Here is a 12,663-nt window from a genome sequence, read left to right on the forward strand (position 1 = left end):
ACGCCGAGTTCCTGCGATATTCGTCGGCCATCTTGCGCCTGGATAGTTCCAAACGTTTGACCGTTCTTCCTACTCTTCTACGGGCAAAACCAACCCCCTACCCCCCCACCTACCCCCTCGCGTTGCTCCCGCGAACGCCGCGTACACGTATACACTTACCTCTTCCTTTCCTCCCCGTGTACAGCTCTTACCGCCGCCGCCGCCACCCCCTCCCCCACCCCCCACCCCCCATCTTTATATCCAGGCTTCACCACCACTCCTTTGAATATACCACCGCCGCCGGTTCTCCACTGTTGCTTCCCTTACTTCTACTTCGCCACCCACATCCCCTTTCCGTACGTGTGTATATAGATGTAATATATGTATACATATATACGCGAATATATATCCACCCCGAAAATTTTCTACCTGTAAAACACGTACGTTTTATACACACTGTGTATACGATGAAACCTTCGTGTACTACTCGCGATATACACGCCAAATATATCACATTATCTCGCGTACGCGGGACCTCGTGCCGCGAGTTCGGCCGACGTCTCGAAACTTGCGTCGGAAATTATTGGAGTATAAAAAATCAAAAAAACAAAAAAAAAAGAAAAAAAAAATCTCCCTATTCGCGATTTTTACAGTCGGACGGAAATTTTTGCGACTCCTTTGTCGGGTTCGCATGGAGCGCCGGTCGATTTTTACCGATTATCTAGTTTCGAATAATTCGAGTCTACGTAATTTTTTCCGTTCGATTCGCATCGTTGTTTTCTTTTTTTTTTCTCAATCCAACGAAAGAAAAAGGGTGAAATATGAGGTAGACGAACGCGGTCGCTTTACCCCGACGATTATTACATCGAGGGACGAAACAACTCTTGCAGAGAATGGATGTGATCTCTCGGTATATATTTGCACGTGAAATATTCTCGGGAAAATCTGACGATCGGTTATAGATTACGACTTAACGAGTCAACCGAGTCTTACCAGGTACACACACGCGGATAACGGGTACACCTCGCTCTCTATCTCGGTTCTTAAAAAATTCATATGATCGAAGGTAAAATGTGTAGAACGGACACACGTGTACACGTGTGTACACATACGTGTGTATACTCCGCTGTGATTCTGGTACGTCTGAATCAAAAAAACAAACAAAAAAAAAAAATAAATAAATAGAGTAAAAAAAAGAAACGCTTGTATATCAACGACCCAGATTTTGCAGAGATCAAAATTGAATCTATACCGCGTACACGGCGTGGCGAAGCAAAAGATAACGATATCAATAATAACAATGACAATAACGACAACGAACCGGTATTACGTAAGTCAGTGTAATCGGAATTAAAAATTCATCGACCCTGCGGTGTGAATGGACGACGAATATAAAAAAAAAAGAAGAGAAAAAAAAAACACACACAGTTTAAACGCGGATGTTTCAAGTTGCCGTTGGATTATATGTTTTTTTTTCTCTGTCCTTTTTTTCTTTTCTTTTTTTTTTCTATATCCTTTTTTTATTCCCAAGTCGCCAACTCCGTCCCAGACCCAGTTCCACCCCCGCGACCTCCAACCCCTTCTCCTCCCCCCCTACCCCCCTGGTTTATACCGCGAACAACAAACGAAAGCGTATCGTATTTATACGTAGGTATACACACATCGCCGCACGATATATTATATGACATTATAACCCGGTGGTGGTCGCGGTGCCAAGGTGGACATATGCACTGTGTATCATATCGCTGCACCCCAAGCATATTATGTACGTAACACGCACGAACGGTTCGCGTAACGACGTGTACACGACGAGAGTTTCGAAAGTTTTCGTTTTCGTTTTTTTTTTTTTTTTTTTTTTCCCCCCCCCCTCTTTCGTTTCGCTCGTTCCTTCGTTTTGTTCGAGAGCTTTTTTCGTTCTCCGCTTTTTTTTTTTTTTTTCATGCGAGAGAAAGAATAAAATAAAATAAAATAAAATAAAATGAAATGAGATGAAAAAAATAAAATGAATAAAATAAAATAAAGCGAACGTCGTTCGATCGAACGGAAACACCTGTCGGTCGCCACGCTGGAGAGACACTTATCCGCTACCCGTAATACATACATATACCTGTATACACACGCTTGTATACATAGGTATATATATCTGTGCGATCATTTATATACACATCTGTATCGTCTACCTGTCTTCGTGGGGAGTAAAGGGGGAAAAAAAAAAACAAAAAAAAAAGGAAGAAAATAGGAAGAAGAGTTATACCTGTAATTCTTCCGCACCAGCCGTCTAGAATTTGCATTTTGATTCGCGTCATCGGGGATCAATCCCTTCGGCCGCTCCCGATTCCTCTTCCTCCCGCGCTGCGTTTTTTCTTCTCTCTCAGATATTTTTTTCATTTTTTTTTATCTTTTACCATTTACCGTGTTGCAACGAATTTTTAAATTTTCTACACAAAATTAAATGACAAACTGAAATTCTCCAATAGCTCTCAGCGATTTTTCTCCAAGCTTACCTATCACCATTTTTTTTTTTTTATCTTTGATTTCTTACCCCGTGCAGAAGATTTTCCCGATTCCTCTCTTTATCCCGCGCTGATTTCTTCGCCTTCCATTTTTTTTTTTTTTTTTCTTTTCTTACCATTCGACGCGTTGCAGCCAATTTTTACATATATACAGAAAATTAAACGACAAACTAAAATTCTCCGATACCTCAGCGATTTTTCACCAAGCTTTGCAATCTCCATCTTTTTATTTATTATCATTTTTATTTTTTTTCAGCTTTTGATTTCTTACCCCTCGACGAAACGATCCTTTTCCTTGCCTGCACATTTCTTCTTTCCTCCGGTCATTTTTATACCCCCTTTCGCGGTCGGGTCCTGCACGAAGCGGTGTAGGTACGCCGTCGTCGACGCCGAGGAGAGTACCCACCTAGGGGGGATGGGGGGGGAGGGGGTGGGTGACGGCCAACCTACGACGCTCTGTAAGAGAAATATATATATATACACACACAGGGTCGACATATATATACACACCTACGCTCGGAGTACAAGGTTTGCGCGGAAAGGGTGAGTTGGTACGGAGGGGGAGGGGAAGTGGCAAGAGAAGAGGTCGAGGGGGTCCGAGGGGGAGGGCAGGGGGATGGGGATGGGGAGGGGGAGGGGGAGGGAGGGAGGGATAGCCAGTTTCCAAGGGACTACGGCGGAAGGTTCCCGCGGGTGCTGTGTTATCGCCTCGGCAGGATGACCAGGCCGCGTTCTATCAAATATTAAACCTACTTGCAGCGCCCCCAGGTCATCCGTGGGTCGGCCCCTAGGTCACCCCCGGGTCTGCCATCTACACCCCGCGTCCGTTCGTCTGCAGCGGATAGCTAGACTCCTCGTCGTCGTCGTCGTCGTCGTCGTCGTAGTCGTCGTAGTTGTCCCATCGTCGCGAATGTCTCCGTCCGCCACTTATTCCTCTCCCTCTCGTCCCTCTCATCCCTCTGCTTTTTTATATTCTTCCACCGCTTCTTCTTTCTCTCTGTCTCTCTGTCTCTCTCTCTCTCTCTCTCTCTCTCTCCCCTGTACTCGGGAGTTTTATTTATTTTTACTCCTCGCTTTTCCTTCCTAACCCTCCGGTTTCTTCGCCGTCCTCTTTTTCTTCCCTTGGCACCGGCTCTCGCCTCCTCCGACCGTTTTACCCGACGAATGGCGTGTATAGAGCGTATACGTACAACCCACGAGGTTCGCGTCCAGGGTGGGTGGGGGGGGTGCGGTGCGGCGTGTGTACCGGAGAGACAATTGCTCGGGTCCGCCGATCGTTTGCTCCGTTCCCCAAAAAGGAGGGAACGAGAGAAGAAGAAAAAAACGAAAAAAAAAAAAAGGGACCGAAAAACTAGGGAGATAAAAAAAAAAAAAGAGGCGAAAAACGGAGACGAAAGGAAAATTTCTCTTTTCGCGGCTCCTCGGGGAACACCTACAGACCTCGTTCGCGTATGTAGTGTAACGTACCCGTCCGTCTTACCTGTTCAACTCGTCCTCGTGACAAATCCGATATTTCTTCCCCTGTCTAGCGGCCTAAATTTACTCGAGAGTTGTTGCGTCAATGCGTCGACCAGAACCCCACTCGCCCATCTTCTCGGCGGTCGTCCGAGTTGATTAATTTACCCGCGAAAACTGTGTAGACGGGTAACCCACCGCCGATCCCCCGGCTTCCTTCGATTCCAAATTTCGAAGTGTCTTCGACGTCCGGCAATACTGAAAAAGAAAAAAAAATGAATTGAAAAAAATCATCGAGTGGGTGAATGGTTTAGGGCGGAAAACTGCGAAACACACGCACACGACGTTCTTTCGGACGTCGCGTATTACACACGATCGACAATTTATTTTTACCCCACCCCTCGTCGACGTCGAGCTTTTTTTGTATTTTTTATTTTTGCTTTTGGCTTTTTTCTTTTTGCTTTTTGCTTTCTTTCGATAATTCGAACGAATTTTTACAGATCACACGGTCGAATGACGTGAATTTATTATACACGTGTAACGCACACGTGTATAATTGCAACGGAAACCAAATACGTTGACATGCGAGTTAGGTATTTATAAATAGTTCGAAACGCAAACGGTATAATTCAACGACAAACCATATGCCGTGTATATACATACATACATGTACAAATGTACGGAGTAGGTACCCTTAGCGATGTATCATTACGGCAAAATATACTTGCTCCGCTCGTATTACATGCGATATACATATACGCACACACATATATATATAAAACGCGTGCGTACGTACAAAGACGCAAGAATATATATATATATATCAAAACGACGTTAGTTTCAGTCCACGGCGTATATATGTATACAGCTGTAACGTACACACGCTCGTATCAAACGAGTGTAATAATTATTAAATGAAACAAACTTGCGGCGCGGTCGGTCGTTCGTTCGTTCGGTCGTTCGGTCGGTCGGTCGGTAACGAGTAAATGAAAGTAACCCCGGAATTACGCGGCGATAATACCGCGTATTTGCAATCAAGCTAATGAGTATAATCAGTAACGCGGGTCGTTCCTGGGGCGGCGTTTATATTTCTTCCCCCACATTAACCCCCACACCACCCCCCCCCCCCCATCGCGTAAACGCGGTTCCTACCGCTCCCCCGCTTACGACCCCCACCCCCCCTTCCCTCCCCCTCCCCCTCCGAACGTAGCGTCGTCAGTTTCTTAATTTTTATACCCCTCGAGCGACGATCCGATCGGGTTACGACTCGGCGTTGGAAAGAGCCGAACGATAACGTCGCGAGGAGAATTTGAGAAGGATCCGTCGAGAATGGCGAAATCTTTTTTCGAAAATTTTCGTTCCATAAAATCGCGTTACATCCCCACGTTTCCGTGTGTATACAGCGTAGATATGATATATATAGCGTGTATATTTATAGCGCGATTGCGCGCGATCTGTACGTTCCTATATATTTCGGGGGTTGTAGATTTCAAGTGGGGATAAAACGTGGCGTATACACATATTGTATATACGTATATATATGTATGTATATATATATATATATCGGATGCCCCTTTCCATCGTTCACCGAGAGTCCTGAATCTTTAAAGTGCCGTCAGTCATTGTAACTGCTGATGCGAGGGGCTGTCACGTCGATTAGGTGAGATGGCGTACGTATATGTATATATATGACCTGCAGCGGAGGTTTCGAGACCGAACACTTCTCGGTATACGTATGTATGTATGGATACGCCGTTTCAGTTTCGGGACGTTATCCCGCTATCTCCGATGCCCCAAACTCTCCGTACGGGACGTTCGGCTCACTCTCCTCTCCTCTCCTCTCCTCCTCTCCTCTCCTCTCCTCTCCTCTCCTCTCCTCTCCTCTCCTCTCCTTCGCGCGGTTCTCGGGTTAAACGAAACCCTCCGGATCACCCGCTCGCAAAAACGACCCGCGGATTCCGTTAACGAAAACTTTCCGTTTTCCCCCCGTCAAACCGGAAGGGGCTACCCGAACGAATCCCGATAATTTCCAACGAGCGAGGATTCTTTTTTTTCTGTTTTTTATCTCCTCTCATTTTCGAATAGGGAGGGGGGGGGGGGGGGGGGGGAGAGGGAAATTTTTCCCCCTCCCGAAGAGGGAACCCTGCGGGCTCGATTAACGATGAGCCGCGCGCGAAGTCGAACCTGTAGAGAATTTGGAACGTCGCGCCGCGCGTTCTTACTGTCCCGAATCCATATATTGTTATACGCGACAAAGTTTCTCCGATCAAACTCCCTCAGGATCCGGATATATGTATTTTACCTATATACATATATACCCATAGTAGCGCGTATGAGCTAGCTGGCAAGATTTTGCCACACAGTCGATACACTCCGTAGGTAAAGTCCCGCAAGGAAGGAAGGACGTAAGTAAGGAAGGAAGGAAGGAAGGAAGGAAGGAAGGAAGGAAGGCGAACTCGAGCCCCCCTCTGGGGCAGGCTCTTTTGTGCAGTTTTTATCATAATACACACCTATAAAAGCGTACGTGTTGGTTCGACCGGAGGCATAGAGAGGTGTATAGTTCGGGGTTCCCGTTCCCGTTCCCGTTCCCGTTCCCGTCGAGGTTCCCGGTGCCTGGGGGCAGCCCCTGAGTGCTCGCGATTCGCATGATACTCGTCCCCCCCGCAATCCACCCTCTTCGTGCACCTCTCCTATTCACGTACAGACGTTACCCCGCAGTCGGTCCTCCCCCCCCCCTCCCCCCTCAACGTCCCCCCCGTTTCACCCCCCCGAGAAACGACGATACGAGTACAGCAGAGTCGCGCGAACCGCCGTTCCAAAGGAGCGCGTTCTCTGTACGCGCGTACAGAGAATATACGGGGGGTGGGTTGGGGGTTCGGGGGGTACGGAATAAACTGGTCGCGATTTCGCGTACGTATTATATAATTTATACCGCATCTATCGTTCGCCCTGTACGCGAATCCCTGTGCATTTCGACTTTGCTCCAAGCGCGACGTGTATATGTATATACATGTATATCGTTGTATCGTTGCGAGAATCCCGAGGGATAACGAATCCCGAAGATTCTTCGCTGCATCCCGGATAGCGGAAGAAAAAAAATAAAATAAAATAAAATAAAATACACGCAACGTCTCCAATTTTTATCTCGCCCGAAGAACCGTGGAAAAAACGAATATGTCGCTCACCTGTACGCGATGCGGAGAACCGCGACAAAGCCGCGAACATTCGAATATCCGGCGGAACGGAAACGGATGAGAGACAAAAAAATACCAGCCGAAGATAATTTCCAAATTTCATACGATAAAAAATGTTCGGCGATTGAGTCGCTCCGCGCGTCTCGTATACATACTTGTGTACGCGTGTAACGCGAGTATCTTAGGTAAGGGGGAAAATGCGGGCTAGGAAAAAACGGAACGTGCGGAAAGAGAAACGTTCCTCTCTCTAACGTGTGTAGCGGAGTAAAGATATCCCGGAGCCCTCGGAAAACGCCTGCCCTCCGAAAAGGAAACAGAGCGTCAGACAGTGTACGACGTCGGTGGGGGGTTGGGGGTGGAGGGTGCGGGGGGGGGGGGGGGTGCGGAAGGTGCGCCGTTCGCATACTTATGTTCCGGTTGTACACATAAAGTTGGGCGGGTTGTCGGAAGAAGGGTGAAAAGAGGCGGCGAGGGGGAAAGAGTCGGGGGGGCGGGGGGGCAGGAGACGGAGAGCGCGAAGAGTGGAGCGTTCGGGGTGGACGGTGTGTATCCGGTGCGGCCTCGAGACTCCGGCGCGCTCGATTCTTATGCGGGGCCGCGCTGGTTTTTCCTCCGGTTCGGTGTTTTGCTCTCGAACCGGTGGCTACGAACGACGCCGTTCGCCCGGCGCACAAGAATAAGAAACGCGGGGCATACATAAACAAGAAGAGTGGCCAGGTTGCGGGGAAGAGAAAACGGCTACGGTGGTTCGGGGGGCGGGGGAGGGGGCGGAGGGGGGCGGGGGGCTTAGGATGCAGCAATTTAAAACGTACACCGGAATTCCTCCCACAGGAGCCGTAGAGCGGGCCGCTCTATTGCGAATTTTCTCCGTCCCTAGCGCCCCCCCCCCCCCCTCTCTCTCTCTCTCCTCTACCGAAGACTCCTTCGCCGCTACCTCTTGTACCGAATCCATCCACCACCGCCACCGACGCCGACGCCGACGCCGACGCCGAAGCCGACGCTAAAACTCCCTCGAATTTACAGAGCGTATTACGTACGTACGTAAGTTCAGCGCGCGTTGTATAACCAACCGAATTATACGCGCGATGTATGTATACGTTCGTCGTGTATACTTCTCTACCCGCGGAGATGAAAAAATTAGTTCGCGTTGCTGTAACACGAGGATATTTTTCTATCGTCGCGACGATTTTTTTTTTCTTTTTTTTTTTTTTTTTCAACCCTCGTCTTCGCCGTCCGTGCGACGGAGAGACGTCGCGAAAATACGCTTTTCTTTCTTTCGTTTATTTTATTTTATTTTATTTTATTTTTTTCTTTCTTCGTTTCATTACCAAATGAAAATTTCACCTTTCCGCGTAACGTGTACCTACTTGTACGTACATCCACATCTGGATGAAAAAATTCGCCGCGAGCAAAAATGAAATCCCCCGATTCGGCGGAATCTTCCCTAAACTCGTTAAATCTTTTAACCGAGTAAACGAAAGCCTACGGGCGTCTTCTACTGGCGGATGGAGTAAATACTTAAAACGATATCCCGGCGCTCTCCTTGTAAGGCGTATTTCTCGCCCGGCGGCATCCGGGATACAAGTTAGACGCGGGTAAAATCTCACGTCTGATACGCGCGCACGAGACGACATCCGTCGAAAAAATAATCGGCGTCGAGCGACGATTTTCCTAAATTTATTTCAAACCAGGGGGGTCCGGGGAGGGCGAAAGGGCGACGATCGGATTTCGTCGACGTCGCGCGCTCGCGCGATAATCGCGTCGTGTATCCTCGTTATCGAGGGAGTTGGAAAATTGAATTTCTCTCTCAAGGACGACGATACGCGTTACGCGCCCAGAGCTTTACGGAATAACGTCGTCGTCGTCTCCGCGCGGTGCAAGGTAACTTCGCGTTTAAAACGGCGGAGGTTTCATACCTGACACAGTTGCAGTATAGCTCCGCGGTACAGAGGGGGTTTTAAAGCGCACGTATAGCTCTGACAATGCAACGGCTTAATCAAATAGCGTTAACAATGGAGTATTTCAAGTTGTTTCACCGTTGAGAGAGAGAGAGAGAGACAGAGAGAGAGAGAGAGAGCTACGATTGGATGTTTGAACGGTAGCGCGGCGGTGTCGCCCGGGGCGAACGTGTTTGCCGACGTACCGTATACCGTATACCACCGTATACCACCGTATACGAGGATCGGGGGGAGGGGGAGGGATGAGGTTGAGAGGGCGACGAGCGTACCGCGCGCGGTGTGTCGCTACGGGGGTGTGTATAGAACGCGATATACACGGCCCCGCCACCCACCCCCCCCGGAGCCAGGGGACGCCGATTGGCGGTGGCAATTCTGGTAATGTACCCGTGGGGTTGCCGCACTGCACCGCACGAGGCATCTTCAACCCCCCTTCCCCCCCTTCGCCCCCTTAGCCCCCTCGGAAAAATCGGCCGGGTTTTCCGCCTTTTGAAAGAAAAAAAAAAAAACACCGCCACGCACGACGAACCGGAAGTAACGAGGACGCGGATGACCGCTCGACGATGTCCGAATTATTTTTCGTCTCGTCCGACTTGAGGGGGGGTGGGGGGTGGGGGGTGGGATTGTAAATCGTCTTCGATCGCCGTATAGTTCTCCGACCCCCGCGTTTCGTTGCATGAATATAGCATGGGGTACGTACGTACGTTGTAGGTGAATTGCAGTTGAACCCGGGAAGATGGGTATAAAGAGGTAAAAGTAGCCGAACGGAAGCGGAGTAAACTCCGGAGTGAAAGAAGACGCCCGGCAATAGCCCGGAGTGTTGTGTAGAGTAGGCTACTGCATTGTTTATCGGGGGGGGGAGGGGGGAGGGGGGGGGGGGCGCGGGGTTCCCATTGCCTCGGTACCGACCTTTGTTGTATTTCTTGGTGAAAATATTGTTGCCTCGGGCGCGAACGATTGCTTTATGGTCCATTTCGCTGATTTCTGCTCTCTCGCTCTTCCTCTCTCTCTCTCTCTCTCTCTTTCTCTCGCTATCTTTCGGAAATTATTTTCCATCGGATCCCGTTCCGCCGTCCGGTTGCAGCGCGCCCGAAACACGTGAAACTTGAATAAAAATAAAAAAAATAAATAAATAAATAAATAGAAAGCAACCCGCACCGAATAATCCGAGTGCGCGGTCGGCTCGATCTCGCCTCAAACGATACGCGCACGGTGCGTATCGTTAAAATTCCCCCCCACCCCGAACGGCGAAAAAGATGAAGAATAAATAGAGAGATAGAAAAAAAAAAATGAAAAATGAAAAAAAAAAAATAGAATCCGGCGTACGCATCTAATCCAACGGTAATACGTTCTGGAATTCGCCCGAGTTTCCGGCATTTCCCCGAGCGACCGAAATCCCGTTAATCTAATCGGAGAAAGAATCGAGGGTGCTTTCATTCCGTTTCTCGTGTATATACATATAGCGATCGCGGGGGTTGTTTTTTCTACTTCTTTTTTCCCCCCTCGTTCTTCTTCTTCTTCTTCTTCTTCTTTTTCTCTCGGTTCGCCTCGCCGAACGGCGAATAGTCTCAGCGGCTGCCGTTGCCGGTTTCTTTAGCCCGTGCTGCCGGTGGTATACGGTGCGAAAGTATGATTTCATGAATAGTATATCGTAACGGGTCCGAGGGAAGTGGAAGTGGCAATATTAACCTTTGCTGCTGCGTTAAAGTATCACTTAAAGAAGGCAATACCAGCCCGGCAACCGGCGCTATCAGATTTCCCGGCGTTCCCTATTTTTCCACCCCCTGCCCCTCCCCCTCCCTCCCTCCCCCTCCCACCCCCCCACCCACCCGCCACCACCGCCCCGCTCCATTAATACGCAATGAATAAGACCGATGGCTTCGAGACTTGGACTTTTCACGCGTTATTTCAGCCGTATTAAAAATCCGCGATTGCAGCGGCGGAATGTAATAACTACGGCAATTTTCATTTTGCAATCTCTCCTCCTCTGATTTTTTTTTTTTTTCATTTTTCCCCATCTCGCCTTCATCTCCGGCGAAATCGAGCGACGTACGCGAGGCGATGATCAACCCTCTCCGAAACCTTGAGGATGAGATAAAAAAATTTTACTCTCTCTTTCGGCCGCGGCACGTAAAAAACGCGTATCTGGTAACGTTTCTCCTTATACGGTAGCTACCTACCTACGGTACCTACCTACCTACCTACCTACCCTATATATAAGTGGGTGCGCGTCTGCGACCCACTTTATTTTTAATTATTATTATCCATTCAGTCTCTGGAACAGAGGCGACGAATACTTTGACTTTTGGGGAGGTGGGGAGGTGGGGAGGTGGGGAGGGGCGGGGGGGGGGGGGGTTAAAACCGCCCGGATCAAGTGGAACGAGGTGCAAAAGTGATAGAGGGGGACGCGAGGGGGGGAAGCGAGGGGGTTGTGCGCGACAAGTTGGGAATATGCAGGACGAAATCGAGGGTCGTTCCGAGCGTCGTTCCATACGTGACTCGCTTAAGGTACGAGCGTTTTTGTCGCGGATATGGCGCAATTTTTTTTATTCATTTATTTTTTTTTTTTTCTTCTCACTCTTCTCGCCTCCTTCGGTACGTACGGCGTTATAACAACGACGCGATGGGCCTTAGGCGGTGGCCGTTCTTCTTCTTCTTCAAAAAAAAAAAAAAAAAAAAAAAGAAAAAAAGAACAAAACGTAAAAAATCGTGCAACCCACTTCGAAAGCTGTTACACCTACTCCGACGGACGAACGTTCGTTTCACCTTTATTTCTCGGGGGTTTTCAAAAACTAAGGGGATGAAACATGGGAAGCGGAGGATGCGGAGGATGCGGACTGCGGCGTATACCGCGCGGCAACGTTGGTTACGTACGTACGTAGGTACTTCGATACGGCGGAGGGGTGTAAAGTAACTGGAAAAACCGCGTGGCGATACGAAGAGAAAACTGTTCCCCGTACGGCATCAACTCTCGCCGCGTAGTCCGCGCGCGATGCCTGTCCGTATTCTATCATACCGAATAAACCAGCTGTCTATTTCCCGATCCAACCCTCAGATACATCAATTATTCAAGTGCTTCCTAGGTAGTTGTGCCGCACCGCAACAAAGTTCAACTTACGGCAAACTGCCCTGCCTCCCTTCCTCCCTCCCTCCCACCCTCCCCCCGTCGCCCTCTTCGCCCCCCCCCCGGTCGTCCCTCACTTGATCGAGCTCTATATCCCTCCTTGCAAGGGTCCGTGTAATGTCTTGTACACATCCTGCACAGCGAACGGGTAGCCGCGGCTTTTCCTCAACAGTTTCCGCCAGTACAGACGGCCCCTCTATACGCCATACCCAGCCATACCTGTGGCGACACTTCGGGGGTGGCGGGGGGTGAGGGGGTAGGGGGTAGGGGAATGAGAGAATCTTTTTCTCGGAAGGTTGAAATCGATGGGGGGAGGGGGGGAGGGTTAAGGGTAGTTCGGTATTGTGGAATAAATCGGTTGGCGTGCGGTGCGGTCCTTTTCTTTTTTTTTTCTTACCCTTTTTTTTTGGCGGTGCGGGGGGAAGGGGGGGGGGGGACGGGTC

The 12,663-nt window shown here is 49.2% G+C and overlaps 1 protein-coding gene across 8 annotated transcripts in view; it reads right to left on the minus strand.

Annotated features, from left to right (window-relative positions):
* LOC105684978 (inhibitory POU protein) overlaps window positions 1–12,663 on the minus strand; it is a 46,300-nt gene that overhangs the window by 27,585 nt on the left and 6,052 nt on the right. For 7 of the 8 annotated variants that reach the window (XM_048659354.1, XM_048659351.1, XM_048659353.1 and 4 more), the window contains 2 exons: window positions 3,973–4,205; window positions 2,234–2,948 (listed from right to left, as the gene is read on the minus strand). The gene's annotated coding sequence lies outside the window, so the exon portion shown is untranslated. Of the gene's footprint in view, window positions 1–2,233; window positions 2,949–3,245; window positions 4,206–12,663 lie in introns of all 8 variants that reach the window. The other variant, XM_048659352.1, reaches the window with a different exon arrangement.

The sequence above is a fragment of the Athalia rosae genome, chromosome 8 (genome assembly GCF_917208135.1).
Source record: "Athalia rosae chromosome 8, iyAthRosa1.1, whole genome shotgun sequence".
NCBI lineage: Eukaryota > Metazoa > Arthropoda > Insecta > Hymenoptera > Athaliidae > Athalia > Athalia rosae.